This window comes from Stegodyphus dumicola, chromosome 8 (genome assembly GCF_044657685.1).
Source record: "Stegodyphus dumicola isolate Sdum_Otavi_A_Nest chromosome 8, ASM4465768v1".
In the NCBI taxonomy this organism is placed as follows: Eukaryota; Metazoa; Arthropoda; class Arachnida; order Araneae; family Eresidae; genus Stegodyphus; species Stegodyphus dumicola.
Window position 1 is genome coordinate 112,232,738 of NC_140775.1, and position 16,012 is coordinate 112,248,749.

General features: G+C 34.4%; 1 long non-coding RNA gene across 1 annotated transcript in view; it reads right to left on the bottom strand.

Annotated features, from left to right (window-relative positions):
* The window catches only part of LOC118200571 (uncharacterized), a 158,022-nt gene that overhangs the window by 30,497 nt on the left and 111,513 nt on the right, over nucleotides 1–16,012 (bottom strand). The gene's annotated exons all lie outside the window — the stretch shown is intronic.

Here is a 16,012-nt window from a genome sequence, read left to right on the forward strand (position 1 = left end):
GACGATAATTCGCATCACTTCGATTTGGTAAACAAGGAGGAGAATGTAAGGAATTAATTTCACTTCGTCATGCTCGTTGTGGTCTCCGCACGCGTGGTAATTGGCACATCCAGATGACATGAATGTCCTTGCCCGTCTTGTTGGCAACCGTGGTTCAAATCACCGTCAAGGAATAACTGATTTTCCTCGTAGTCCTGCACCAAAATAAAATTACAGTGATAATGAATGTACGCTACCATCAACTTATTATTCATTAGTCTTGCAAGCACAATTCTTCCAAATGCACAAAACCTTGCTCTACCGCATCTCACAAGTCACCTATAGTCAAGTATGCAGTCCGTTAGGCTTTTTAATATAGAAGAAGTCAACTATACTCTACCAGTGATTCGAACTCCAGTCTTTCGTCTGCTAGCCGCATGTGCTACCACTTACAATACAAAGGCATGGAGTGGGGAAGAAAAACTTTCCTTGAACAGTGACTTCGAAAATTACTTTTGACCATCGGAGTTGATAATCACCGTTGAGTTTCAGTTTAATTTCATTTGAATAATCAACCTTAATTAACTGAAGTGCCTTTACACAAGCAACAGGCAACCATAGATTGCCTTTCACCATTGTCTTTGAGATTCACTTTCGTTTTTGTTTTAAAAAATGTCTTAATATATTAAGTTCAAAATACTTTTTTTTTTTTTCGTGCAGTACGTCCAGTTGATAATTTTCATTATTATTTGTTGCTTATCTTAATTAATAAAAGATTTTTTGTCGTTTTTTTTAGAAAGAGAATTGCTAACTCCCCCTTTCCTCCGAGTTTTAAGCAGCTGTCTATCATTATCATCCGCCCGAACTTTCATTTTTGCTGTAAAGACAAAAACTGTTTCAAATATATTGCCCAGTTTGGGCTCCTCCTTTGGTGCAATTTGTCGTCGGCAGACGATTTCTGTTATTGTATGGCCTATTTAATCAAAGTTTAAACTTGGTTCTCAATCGTGCCATTGTTTCTCAATAAAGAGTCCAAAGATGTAAATTTATAAGAAATTTTCTTTTCTGAAAAGCAAAATGGTATTTATATATTATATTCTCTCCCCTCCCCAATACATTGAAAGGAAGTGCTTTGAGATTTTATTGTTATTTTATTATTCGTGAGTTTGATGTCCTACCAAAATAGAAATTATTTTCGCTTGAAGAAAATATTTGTTGCAGACCTCCTGAACAAATACGTCAACGAAATAAGCGCAGAGTTAACGCCTTCGAAAATTAAGACGTCTCTTTATGAAAAAAAGGCACAAGTCTGCGCGAGAGTGTTAATTTACAATAAAATAACATCATATGTTATTTCATTGTTAACCATTTAGTTTTGACATTTTGAACAGCTCATTTTAAGTGCATGATTTAATATTCGAAATTCTTTTAAATTCTGAGGAATTAATTGTTAAATAATTAAGCCTATCGTAGCTACGTATCTCAATTTTTTTTTTCAGTCGTTAAACTGAAATCTTCATACCAAGATCAACTTGATGTTTTCTTTAATCGTATGATTTTTGCACTTTTAGTAGCTTTAAAAATTTTTGAAATTTTATTGACGTTATCAACAAAAACTGGTAATATTTTAATAAAATCTTAAAGATGCAACAACTTTAAAAGATTTTTCTTTTTAAAATATTATATATATATATATATATAAGATAAAAAATATGAAAAGCAAACTTCCAAATTTAATTGGCTGTAACCTCTTTTATTACTTCCTTGTACGAAATAAGAAGGAAGTATGGTAACCGCGAAAAATTTCGGATATCATATTTCAAGGAAAATATCCATTTTGACCTCTATCGAATGCGATTGAACGATGTTTTTGAGTGACACATGCACGTAAGGACAAAATAAAGGACTCTTTTTTCCTCAAACGAATTATAAAACTGATTTAAAAGGGATTCAGAAGAGATTTTTTCTTGGATGTACATGCGTATGTATGTATCTTGCATAACTAAAAAACGAGTAGTCACAGAGTGTTGAAATTTTGTATGTGGGACTGCTATAACATTCAGATGTTCACCAGTGAGCTCAATTTCTTTGTTCTTAATGTTTGTAAATTGCGCATTTTTTGCCTTAAAAATGAATTATGTTGTTATTATCTCCCGGTTAAGGTTTTTATGCCTTTAGTTAACCTGCATGATATAGTTGTATAATTATCAACAATTTAAAAGTTGTTTAAGTACGGCTAAGCCTATTTTTTTAACCGTAGCAGCCATGTTTATTTACATTTGAAACTTTGCAGAATAGTGGGTTTGTTGCCAATCTAGAGAAACTAAGCTTCGCAACAACAAAGTAACGTCTTCTTTTATTATTGAAAATTAAGTTATGCTTAATGCATTCTGGAATTATCATTTAAGTTATTAAATTATCTCATATATTGACTCAGCGTAGCGTCCACAACAAATTAAAACGGTTTCTACTCCTTCAGTGTCTTTTTGCCGAGTGAGACCAAAAGTAAATTTTCAGTTTTGTGAACCGAAAAATCTGTCTTTTTGCCCGCTGGCCAAATTGTTTGTTTTTGCGTATAAACTGTAATTTAAATTTAAATTTTTTTTAAAAAATTTTAACTACATTTTGGTGTTTTATGTTTTCCTATGTCTTTAAGTTTTTAATGAAGATATTTTGTGTTTTTATTATATTTGCCTTGCCGCTAAGTGAGAAATGAATTAGGTAACTGAATGAGAAATACATTTCTAATGATATTCGAGGAAATAAATATTTTATATTAGCAGAAAATACTATCGCCAGTCTGTTTCGGACAAAGCAGAATGTTTACGAGTAACGCATGCGCATTAGGTAAGCAGCACTATCTGTGGAAAACTGTTTATTTTTTATTTGTTTAATTTCTTTTATACATCGTTTTAGATTTATTACAGTATTTGAATAGAACATTTGGCAACGATTAGATAATTCTTGAGATCATATAATTTTTTTTTCATTCTGAGTTATAAAAGTAATGAGATGTAACGCTGTTAAGTGAACCTAGCGCCAAAGTATCGCTATGGTAAATAAATATAGTGAATTTTAAAAAGCTCATTTATTGTATTGTGGTTTATGCGCTATCGACGAAGTAGAATTAATTCAATTCAATAAGTTCAAATGAAATGCAGGAAAAAATGCGTTTAATTTAATATTCCGTACAAGGAAGTCATGTAGTGTACACATCAGATTTTTTAAAATTTAATTTGGGGACTTCATCTCTCTATTTCAAAAACAGAACTATATATCTAAAATGCGCCATTGAAATTAATCATACAATCCTACGTAACGCATAATGCAGATACCTCTTGCCAAATCAAATAATTCTAAGCCAAAACGTTTTAATTCGCAACTGAAACTTGTTGACTCCCTCCCTTCTTCCACTGAATTCCTAAGTACTTTTTCGCTTACGGTTTCCTTCTGGCAAGACGCTCCTCATCCACGTTGCTGCTTATTTGCCTAAGATGGCATCGTAGTTTAAAACCCGTGCACATGGAAATTATTGCATTCAACTACGAATGAAAAAATCTTATCTACAGAAAGATGATCCGATGTGAATTATCCTGCAATAAAATTATGTTCCGAAAATTTCTAGTGATATATGCGCGTATTGTGTGTTTAGTGACGACATCTGAATCTTTCTAATGATGCGTGCCTCCCATGCCAAGTGATTAGTGAAATGTGTACCGTCGAATATTGAAGATTGGTGCTTGAGAGTGTTAATTAGTGAAAAGTGATTATTTTGAAAATTTTCAGTGTTATGATATGTGCAAGGTGATTAAGTGCTTCTAAGTATTATTATTCAGTTTTAATTGATGTGAAATCTCAACGATGGGTTCTACTATTAGGTATGCAAACAAAATCTAAAACAAAAATGTCTACAGAGAAAAGTGAAATTGCGACTGTTAGTATTGATAAATTTCAGTATGCCATCTTTGATGGCTCCAATAATGATATTCTCATAGATAAGTATATTTGACTATTCGGAAAAAAGTGTGAAAATAAGAATATCGGCGAAAGGGATAAATCTTTAATATTTTCACAATGCCTCCGTGGCGAGGCCATAGCATTTTATTTAAGAGAGTGTGTCGAATTAAATTGGAAAGATCTAAAAAATAAATTCCTCACATGATTCTCCACCGCGGAAGCTATTACTTTTAGTGGTTTTTTTGCGGTTACTTACTCTAAATTTGATGACATTGACAAATATATTCGACAAAAATTAAAATATGCCACGACTCTAAATTTAGATGACAAAGTCATAATCGAAGCGTTGAATCACGGGTCTACAAGAGCAGCAGAAAATGTTGCTCACTATGCAAACTACAGTCCAAGACTGGCTTTCAACAGCTAGGAAACTGTTACCTTGTTCAAGTTCGTCTACCTTAAGTTCATTGGCAGAACTTAATTAAACACAAAAAATTCTTAACGCCAGGACCAAGTGTACCACCAAATGTTTTCCAACAAGATTTTTCCAGTCGAGATATAGTTCTCCAAGACCATTTCCTAGATATTTCTGGTGTTCCTCGTCCTGGTTCCTGGTGTTTCCTGGTGTTCCTTGAAACCAGGCATGGAGAAATTTCCAGCCAAGGCCAGTAGTTTATCCGTATAGATCATTTCCTTCTTTAAGTTATTATAATAGTGAAAATTCTAAAAAAAAAAAAGTGCTCCTAAAAATGAAATTATATTAAAATAAAAGTTCAAATTGATCAAAAAGAAATCTCTGCTAGCTGAAAGTATTTAAATTCTATTGATGCAAAAACTGAACTTATTAAATATCGTCCTAACACAAAATTAACATCGTTATCTGGAGGTTTTGCTGTGACTAAAATAATTAAGTTGTTATGTAAAATTACTAATACTATAGTATTTTAATTTGTGAATTCTAATTTAGCTTATTTATTACTATCACCATCTTGTGTTTTTTTATTTAAATTGCAATTGAACTTTAATAATTATGAAGTTTATCATTTCAAACGTATCATAAGTAAAGGTATTCATTTAAACAAACTTTTCAGAAATAATTTTGTATGTAAATATAGCGTAAGTACTAAGGAATTTGATAATTATGCTAAAAATAGTAAAATTGATGATGATCAGTTGCAAAAATTGTTAAATAACTATAATCATATATTTGCTAAAAACAAATACGATGTGGGTTGTATCAATATGGAGCCTCCACGAGTAATTTTAACTTCAGAATTACCTGTAGCTTCTCGACCCTATCGAGCATTTCCTAGAGATAATAGTGAAATTAAGAAACAAACAGATCAATTGTTAAATGCTGGTATCATAAAACCTTCCTTTAGTCCTTATGCTGCACCTGTAACTTATAAAAGAGATAAAGTTCCCAAATTAAATAAAAAATAAAACAGGTTATAGCCAATTAAATTTAGAAGTTTGCTTTCATACTTTTTTAATCTTACATACCCCCTCCCCACACTTCAAAGAGAAAAAGGCGGAGCGATAGAGAAGCCTTTTTGGGAGAAAAAGCATTAGAGCTGCAAAATATGAGAGCTATAATTTTTAAAATGCAAAACATAAAATTAGCTTTTGAACAATTAAAAAATTATAAGTCGTAAAATTTTGAATTCAATAATAATTTTAAGCACTATATTCTTTTAAAATAATTGCACATTTTTAGAGTCCTATTAAGACTTGAGTTCAAATCTGTAAAAAGTTCTTGCTTCTAGAGCATTCACATCACAACTATTACATTTTAAATTATTTTTAGGGAAGGCTATTAGGATAAATAATTATATTTTTGAATTTGTGTAGAAAATTTTGAATAAAAATTTTATAATTACTCTGAAAATGAAGTGGATATAGAAAATAAGTGAAATTAATACAGATAAATAATGTGAAATTATGGTAAATGCATGTTAAAATTTATGGGTGACTGTATGTTAAGTATAGAGTATGTTGAGGGAGTACTGGTTCCGAAACAGAGGGCTGTTATTACCTCTGTATAGTTGTTCCTTTCCCCTCCTCATATAATACAAACTTTAAAGGCTCCCACTTTATTTATTTATTTCATATAGGATTTTTATTTTTTCATGTAATGCAATGTGATTTGTTTTAATATAATGGAAGGTTGTAATGCAGTTCAAAAGGCCAGTTACCTTTAAACAAAGAACGGAGGCCTTTATAAGTAACTGCAAAAGCAACCATTAATCACTCATGAAAATTTAATACATAAGTTTGTTAAAGTGGTTATGCCCAAATAGCTGGCTATGTGTGTACTACAAGAGAGCTGCGGGGTCTTCCAGTTTGTGTAAAATAAGAAAATTATTTGTCACGTTTTAATGCGTAGATGAAGGAATCCGGTACATTAATTTCTGCCCCACCCGAAGACACTTTATTGCGTAGTTTGAAGGATGAATATATAAACTAAAAATTTTCCAGATACGGCCGTTTTGAAACATAATTTTGTTGCAAGATAATTCACATCAGATCATCTTTCTGTAGATAATTTCAATCATAGTTGAATGCAATAATTTCCATGTACACGCGTTTTAAAGTACGACGGCATCTTATGGAAATAAGCAGCAGCGTGGATGAGGAGAGTCTTGCCAGGAGGAAAGCGTAAGCGAAAAAGGGCATAGAAATTCAGAGAAAGAAGGGAGTCAGAAAGTTTCAGTTACAAGTTAAAAAGTTTTGGTTTACAATTATTTCATTCGGCAAGAGGTATCTGCATTATGCGTTACGTAGGATTGTATGATTAATTTCAATGGCGCATTTTAGACTTATAGCGCTGTTTTTAATATAGAGAGATGAAGTTACCAAATTAAATAAAAAATAAAAGAGGTTACAGCCAACTAAATTTAGGTGTTTGCTTTCATATTTTTTATCTTACACATTGTGTTATTATTGGAAATTAAATCGTACTATTACAGTATATATATATATATATCCTGATACTAAGTGCCGGCTCGTTTAAGTGAATGAAAAAAACCAAAGCTATAAAAAAACCAAAACACCTTAAAAAGGGGTATGACGGACCTATGCGTCAGTTCGCAAGCAGCGATAGTTTCATGTAATACGAGATAGTTAAAGTGGAAAGCATTAGCCGAAGCCACCAATTGCGCGATGAATACGTTGGAGGGCTGTCGGGGTGTTGCAAATTGGTGCAAAACAATCCGCTGTTGCGAGAGAGCTGAATGTGCATCGTAGTGTGCTCAGTAGGTTGTGGAATTGTATGAAAGGGACCAAAATCCATGTAGATGACGTGGGTCTGGAGGCGTAAGGATTATCACAACAGCAGACGATCTTTTCCTGTTACTATGTGCAAGACGCTGTAGATCACTAACAGCACGGCAGCTGGCGTGTCATCTCTCTGTTGCTGCATGATGGCCCATATCCCTGCATCGACTGCGTGAAAGTTGACTGTTAAGCTCGATGACCTGTGGTTTGTGTTTCTTTGTCTCCATCGCATGTCAGAGCGCAGTTGAATTTGACTTGTGAACATCGGAGTTGGACACCAGAGCAGTGGGGCACATACTCTTTACAGATGAGTCTCGATTTAACATTCAGAACGATTCCCGAAGAACAATGATATGGCGAGAACTAGGGACTCGCTATAGGGCGCCAAACATCGTCGAAAGAGACCATTGTAGAGGAGAAGGCTTACCTGTATGGGCTGAGATGGCAACGAACTGTTTCTGGTGATTTAATCACAGCCTTTCGGTATCGCGACGAAGTTCTACACCGTCTTGTGGGTCCTTTTATCGTCACAATGGGTACCGAAGCGATATTTATGGACGATAATGACCGCCCGCATAGTGCTTAAGTGGTGCGAATTTATCTGAAGAGTGAAACCATTTCACATTTACTGTGGCCTGCGGACATGAATCTCGCAGAGAATTTGTGGGACATGTTGCAACGATATTTTCCATTAGTTAAATAGTTGTTCTTTTCCTTTTGATCTCTGCCGATTATAAAAGTTTAAAAGAATTGCAAAATTGCTTGCTTCATTACGCTATAGCAGCATTCCGCAAGTAAGGTTTTGAATAGTTTTCGTATATAAATATGCATATAATATTAAAAGCCATGCGTATATTTCACTTTTCTTTTAAAATAAAAATAATATTTGCTAATAGCCAATTCATAAAACTATATTTTCCGTTGAATAATATTAAGACTCAGTTAAAAATAGAGTTAAAAACTTTGGCTTTTCTGTATTTTTTAAGGTACAACAGTATAAATATAGAAGAATATTATAATGTTAAGAAACTATATTACCCTTTGAACAAAATTAAGCTAGCAATCTGAAAGTTATTACAAAATTTCTTCATCATTACTCGGTTTGATTTTTTACGCACGAGGCACAAGGGTGAGTATATAAAGGTGTTTTTAATTTCGCGATCGATATATTATAGAGAATTAAATATTTTATTTGCAAAGCTTAGTAATACTCGCTGCAACATATTAATTAAGAAGTAAAATATAATTACTTTTCAAATAATCGGCATCATTTATAATATGTAGAATAAATAAATAAAAAAAAAATCGTCTGCATAATCAACTGGCAATGACGAGTTTTTTTTAACAATCATGATTTCATGAGCACCTGAAACAATAATACTTTTTTATGTGCTAATAAGCTAATGATAAGTATTTTTATTTAACATTTTAAATATAGCTCAATGAATTTGCTCTAAATATTGAGTACATAGACTTCATAGCAAAAGAGAACTAATAGAAACCCTGTGTAGTGTGTTATTTTGCTTGGAAAACATATATCGTCTTACGTGTCTTTCTCTGGTCTTTCTAAAGAAATTCCTTCGTTATCAGAACCGTAATGTAACGAAAGGAGAACACAAGGCACACAAAATCTTGTTCGTTGCGGCAGACGATAGAGGTGAGGTTGAGAAGGGGTGGATGGAATTACTTTTTTTTTCGTCCTTTTCACGGACCCTTTGTTTCGTGCTCCTACTGTTCTTCTCCTCCATGGTTCTCTTTCTTTTTCGTGTAGTCAAAGATAGTCAAAGTTCTCATCCTTAATGAGGCGAAGCAAAGTCACAGAAGTTCCTTTGTGGCCAAATTTGTTGTTTGCGGAGGGGATAATTCTATACATAATCCCTACCTACCCCCACAAAGGGGTTGTAATGTTACAAGGAAATATTGTTTCCCGTTATCTGCGGAAAATTTAGCGAGCATGCGCTATTCGCGTGCTGTCTGTCCTAAAGACGGTCCCCGGTCATAATGACGTAACAAAGGGGAAAAGGTAACGACGGATGCCTGATTGGAATCGGATGTCACCATCCTTTACCCTGGTTGCCTACCCTCCGGGAGTAAATGATGACCCAGATATTTTGCGGAAATGTCTTATCACCAGCAAAAGCATTCAGTTAAGTTCTGATATAAGCTAGTCGTTGTTTTCAAGAAACTGCTATTTCTTAACTTGTCTCTGTAGGTATTCATAACTTGATCTTCAAAACGGTCTGGTGTACGGGAGGAAGGGAGGGAATAGATCTGATTCTGAACATTCAAAAACGCGTCAGTAGTTAAATTTGGTGGCTATAGTCCTATGTATAATACAGGAAAATATTATGAGTGAAGTTTTACATTTGTGAAGAGGAACTTTCTAACAAAGTTTGACAGCATTTTGGAATTTTGGTATATCTCCAGACATTGTCATATTTAAATAAATGCCTTCGCAGTGGTTTAGCAGCTATTGTGTTTTAAATGAGCCGATTTCTTTGCAAATTTTTATGTGCTGTTAAATTTGTTTGAGTTCTTAGAAAGGGTACAAAAAGAGCCCTCACATGGAGACTATCTCATATAATGACCACTGTTTCTTTATCATATTAAGTAAATACTCGCCAGTGAAAATGACCACTTCCACTTCCACCAGTCCAAAATCAGCGTGAATCGCCACAATCAACTTAGAGAGGGTTCTATCTTCTTGCTCTGGATATATCTTCTTGCATGAAAGAATAAGCAAACAATGATTCATGCATTTTCCTCTGGTATGGATAGAAAATACACCGACTTGCATACATTATGACACCCAGCTAAATATTCGCCACTTTTTACTTAATTAAAAGGCCAATTTTAATGATTTTTCGTCCTATCCATTTTAAGAATTTTAAATGTGACGCATTTTCGTCTTTTAAATCTCTTAAATAGATTTCAGTTTATTATTTAATTTAGATTTCTATTTTCAAAAAGTTTTTCCTTAAATTTTTGCTTTAGAATGTACATATACAGCTTGACAATTAGGAAATGAGACTGAGATTATAAAATAAAAACATTGTAAGGTATTCCCCCCCCCTTCTTAGCGTGCCTTCGTGGTGTGGTGGTCTGCATGCTGGGCGCGTATTCCAGAGGTCCGTGGTTCGATTCCCGGCGAAGGCGTTGCTCATTTTTCACTTCTTCCTGTTTCAAAAATAACGTAATGGCTCTACAATGGTGCCCGAACTAAAAGGGTGATGGATGATGATTCTCCACATCCAGAATTTGACGATTGGGTCAACTAAAACCCTAGTCGCCCTTTAAAAGTGGAAGTATATAAGGTATTTCTCCCACCTTCTTAGCGTGCCTGCGTGGTGTAGTGGTCTGCATGCTGGGCGCGTATACCATAGGTCCGTTGTTCGATTCCCGGTGAAGGCGTTGCTCATCTTTCACGTCTCTTGCTTCCAATTAACCTAATGTCTCTACAACTTAATAAAAAATATTATATGGTAATTTCAGTTTGGGGAAAAGAAAATGATTACAGGAAAACAAATACGAACAGGAGGGCGAGTGATTAACAAATCACACTTATAATTTGTTGAAATCACTCTTCGTAGAGCGGATGCATTATCGGGAAAAAAGAGCCAACTGTATCGTACTGAATATTCGTATGAGACCTGAAGAGTCCTTTTCTTTAGACATTCTACAATATTTAAATGAATATTACATTTACACTTTATCCCTCAGGAACAAATTCATCATGAAAATGCCCTTGCTTTCACAGAAGACTCTACTGTTATCTTGAAATTTGACGATGAAATATCCTTTTAAGTGACGAGGGTAACTTTTATCCAGAAATTTGGCAGTTAATTTTGGTTCGCAGCGAAAACTACATGTTTCATTCTCTGAAACAATGAATTTTAAGAAATTTAAAATTTTGTGATAAATCTGATTTTACATTGTAAACACTATATTGGTTTTGTTCACTAGACAATAAATATGGCACCAAAAGGGGATAATGATATTTTTCTTTGTTTAAACTTTCCACTAAAAGACAAATAATGTCCTGATTAACCCGAGACTCATCTGTTATCATCCTCACAATTAATCAACCATCTGCCTACAACCATTCTTTGACTTTTGCTATGCATTTCTTATGAGAAACAGAATCTGGAGTTCGAGGTCTAATTTAATTTTCAATCATTTCGATACTATATTGGAACAAGGCATGTCACCCGAATGTCTGAGCATGAACCAATTAACCGTTATACACTTGTCTTATAAATTCAACTGCTTCATTAGCATATTTTCAGAATTAAAAAAAAAAAAAAAAAACTTCCTCTTTTGCTCATGCTACGTTTTCCGTCATGCTTAATGCATCTGCAGTTTTGCCAGATTATAAATGAAGATTAGCTACTTAGATAGCAATGATGTTTCACCAGTGGTACTTCTATCTTGGTCATTATAAAATCAGTTTTAATTAATTAATTAATAAACCTTACACAAGACATATTTGTAATATATCGATGGATAAATGTTGATTCTGTTTCAGACCAAATAATGTTTGGGGCATTTTAAGTTTTATCCAAACTTTACATAAGCACTTTCCAATTTTATCCATGTTTTACGAATAATTCACATTCATTCATACTTGTTTTAATACTTATAAACGTAAGACGATTTTAAACTGATAAATGCGCTTTTTGGTAATGCGCCGAACTACATCAATGGCCATCCACTTACAGAAGAACTGTTTTCATGGTCACCTTTGATTAAATTTTATTTTAGCATTTTAGCTGGTATAACCTTGAAGACGTTTAGCTAACTGATAAATTTTATGCATATTTGCAGCATTATTGAAATTTAATGAAGGATTTTTCGAATGCCATATATTTCGTATCTCGGTACAAAATTGTTTAATTTCGTCCAAATAATTGCATAATTTTGTTTCCACCCCTCTATTGTTTTTGTTTTCTCAGCGATATGGTCAAATAAAACGCGTACATATACAGTTCGCTTTTTTTTTTTTTTTTTTTCCTGTGTGTGTGTGTGTGTGTGTCAGCTAAGCCTTTTGGAAACAGTTCCATTTGATGGATCGGTATGCGTCCTCCCCTCTTCCTCACTGGAGTTGTCCGCGGCGTACTCGCACGTGGTACAAGATATTTTTCGATCCTTTCCTCCGCTATTATAAACTAATTCCTCTCTTCTCCGATGGCAACATGACAGGACCTCGAACATTCCACTATTCTTTAGTTACAAACTCCTAAAAACCGCCCGTTTTTAGAACGCAGAGGTGAGAAAACGGTAATAGTTCACCAGGTTTCCGTCTGGCAACTGAGCATTCGAGTAGCGGATACGGTTTTGGTTTTTCTTCGGAAGTAATGTCTCGTGGCGACAGTGTCCTGGTCGCACGCGTTGACCTACTTTTGGTGGAAACAAACGTGGAATATTTTGTTGGTAGCACTTTTCCTTTCCCTATGAAAAACATGTAGCCCCTTCCGGAAGTTTAACAATGGAATTCGGTTTCTGGAAGGATTCGATGACGGTTGGAAATGAGCTGCTCGAAGCTACCGAGAGAGGAGCCTTGTTGAGACAATTGCTTCCTTTATGTCAGAACTTTTCGTTTGTGCGTCAAAAGAGCTTTTGTACATTGGGATATTATCAACAGAAATTGCTTTTTCAGTAACATAGCTGTCTTTTGGTGAAACCGAAGTGGTCTCAGTGATTTTCGGAAGAGGTGCTTTATCAGCTACTTTGAAATAGCTCCCTGCAAGCTCAAAAATTTATATTTTTCGACAGTAATCGAATTACTATTTGCTAAAATCGTCTTCTTGTTCACATAAATGCTCATGCAAGCAATATCGTTTTCTTGTGGCAGTGACAGCACAAAGATAACTCTGAGGTTGGTAGCGCTCAAGTTACAAATAGAAAATAGAGTGAGCTTTCTCTAAGAAGATCACCCGCTGTTAAAGGATTCTGTTCCTCTTTGCAGATAGCTGCTTTAGTTTGGGTGATATTATATGTTATCAGAAATATTTGTTCATTTTTAGAAATGATAGTCTCAGAGAGGTGGTCGCCATGAGAGGGTTCACTGCACATTTAATTTTATGTATAACCATTTGATATCACTTTTATAAATAATTGCAGAATTTTTTCATTAATAAAAGAAGTTCCTAATGCTATAGAACAGAATCATTTGATCTCTTTTTGGCTAAAAATTAATATTTCAAATACAGTAGTAGGAAACGGGGGGTTCAGCGACAGGATTTCAAACTCGCAGGCGGAGCAAGCTCGCATGCAGATTGCGGATGAACCAGTACGCGGAGGCGCAGCAGATAAGAAAGAGTGTTTCAGGATTCTTTATTTAACTGATAAGATGACATCACACTTTGATTAGAGATTAGCTATATTTGAATTTCCCAAGGTTTTTGTTAATTGATGTTTTAGCCTTTGTATTTTTTCTTCGTGTTCCAGCTATTTTAGGACGTATACAATGCTCATTTCTTTAACGGCCCTTATTTTCGAATTTAATGATTGATTCAGAAGGCATTAATTTTAGATGCTATATCAACTAGTTTCTTACATTTCAAGCCTTCGTAATTTTTAAAGTGTTCTAATTTGGAACTTGTTTATTACATTTTCGGATCATATACCTGAATTTTACTTATTTTTAAATCTAAACTTTAACTTCTTTTCTATTTTTTGACGTTTATAATTTCTAACATACTTTAAATTTTAACTAGTTTACTATATTTTCACACTATGTACATGACTTTCACTTAATTTATAGCTACTTTCATACGTTTTAACCTTGGTAATTTCAAACAGGCTCTTAATTTTAGCTTAATTTCTCTATTTTCTGACCATATACTATGTGAACTTTATTTAAGCTTAGATGTAATTTTTAACTTGTTCTCAGCAGTAGCTGCGCAGGGTCCGTCCATGTAGTTCGGATATAACTTCTGCCTTGTATTTAATTGCTATTAACATTGACCTCTCATTGAAATTTTTGCTTTTATATACTGTGTCTGCTATCATGTATTGTATAGTGTGCAACAGCATTTACAAAAATTTCTAAGTCCGGAGTCGGACAAAGTAAATAGACAACTTTTATTATTATTATCACCAGAGGTTCCTAAGCCTAAATCTCAACTTTTTAACCTAAGCCCCCTTCTTTAATTATAGTACTAGACACACCAAACTCTAATAAAAGATCCCCCTAGTCTTCCCCTTTCAATAATAAATAACTTTCATTGAATCTCTCCTATTAGTTACCCCTCAAAAAATACTTTTTCATTAGCTTTAATTTCGTTTAATTTCACTTAATTTCTCCTATTTCACAGCCCCTAACCCCCAGATACTAACCAAACCTAAAATGTCTTAATCCTCTCTTCCTCCTCTTTCTGAAAACCTATCACTCAATAGTTTCAAAATTACAAGCCCTCCCCTCATTTTTAATATTTTTTTTATTTTATTTTATTATTATTATTATTTTTTTTACCTTTTTATTTTCCGTTTTTTACTTTTTATTTCTCCTATATCTTCCCTCCTAATACACTTAGTCTTGTAATTCTTTCAGTCTCTCTCTCTCAGCTTGGCCTCAGGTTTTCAACAATATTACACTTTAGAACCTCCCTTCAAATTTATTTTCTCCCTATTTTTAATCACTCCTTATTAGCATTTTATTTCTCTTCCAACTTCCCAACTAATAGTAGTAACTCCACTGTACCACTTCTATTTACCAACATAAACTCCCTCCTTCATTCTACCACCATCCCCTCCTATCTATACTAATTAATATTTTTCAATGAGTTTAATTAACCACTTGTCTCTCATTTTCACTTCTAATTTCCACTAATCAGCACTCGTAACAGTCTCAAAACTACACAACAGAACCCAGCTTTTCTCTTATACCCCTGCGCCCTCCTGACTTACCCTAAAACACATTAACTAATTATTCCGTAGATTCTCCCCCACTTTCCAATCTTAACGTAGGACTTGCGCATCAGTACTCACCACCCTCATTTCCGAGCCTCTGGCGTATCTCCTAGGAATGTCAAGATATATACTGCTGCTTTTCTGTATTGAATTGATTAATACTGTTGTTATTCTGCATTGAATTACCCATTTACCTATTATCATACTTGTGAAATTACATTCCTGCATACATTCAAAGTGCATTTTCTTATTTACTAACTTTGCTATCCTCACCACTTGATGTCGCATCTTCACTGTCCGATTCACTTACTTTAATGTCCTGTGATATCACAAATTAAGCATATGACTGGTGGTGCCACACTGTGATATTAAGTGCTTACATCACGCATTCTCCCACCTTGCATACCTTAGTGTCCAACATAACAAGGGTCTTTTTAATCAGTGCATTTCAAGAATCAACGTATCCGCTCTGACATGTCGCGTCCCTCGTTTCAACCGACCGACACAGAGAATACCCAGTCGCAAGGCATTTTAGATCCTGAAGCTTTATTGACATCGGACTTATCGCACGAAGAACGTGTAGCCGTCCTAGCAGGAAACATTCGGCAGATCTCTGCAACGTTTCGAAGAAATAAATTCCTATTAACCCAAGATTTAAGGGAGCAATTGGAAAAGTCCTTAGACGTCCTACAAGAATTAGCACTTGCAGGACCAGCATACGCACCAAAGCCAGTAACTGAAGACACAGGCACTAATACTTCTACCTTTGTGTGCTGTCAAGCAGTTCACGCCTCCACACACCCTGTGCAACAGCTCAATAGCGAACCAGCTCTGACTTCGCAGTCCAATACCTCCATTCCGACGTTCGCTGAGGTATTGCGTAAATCCA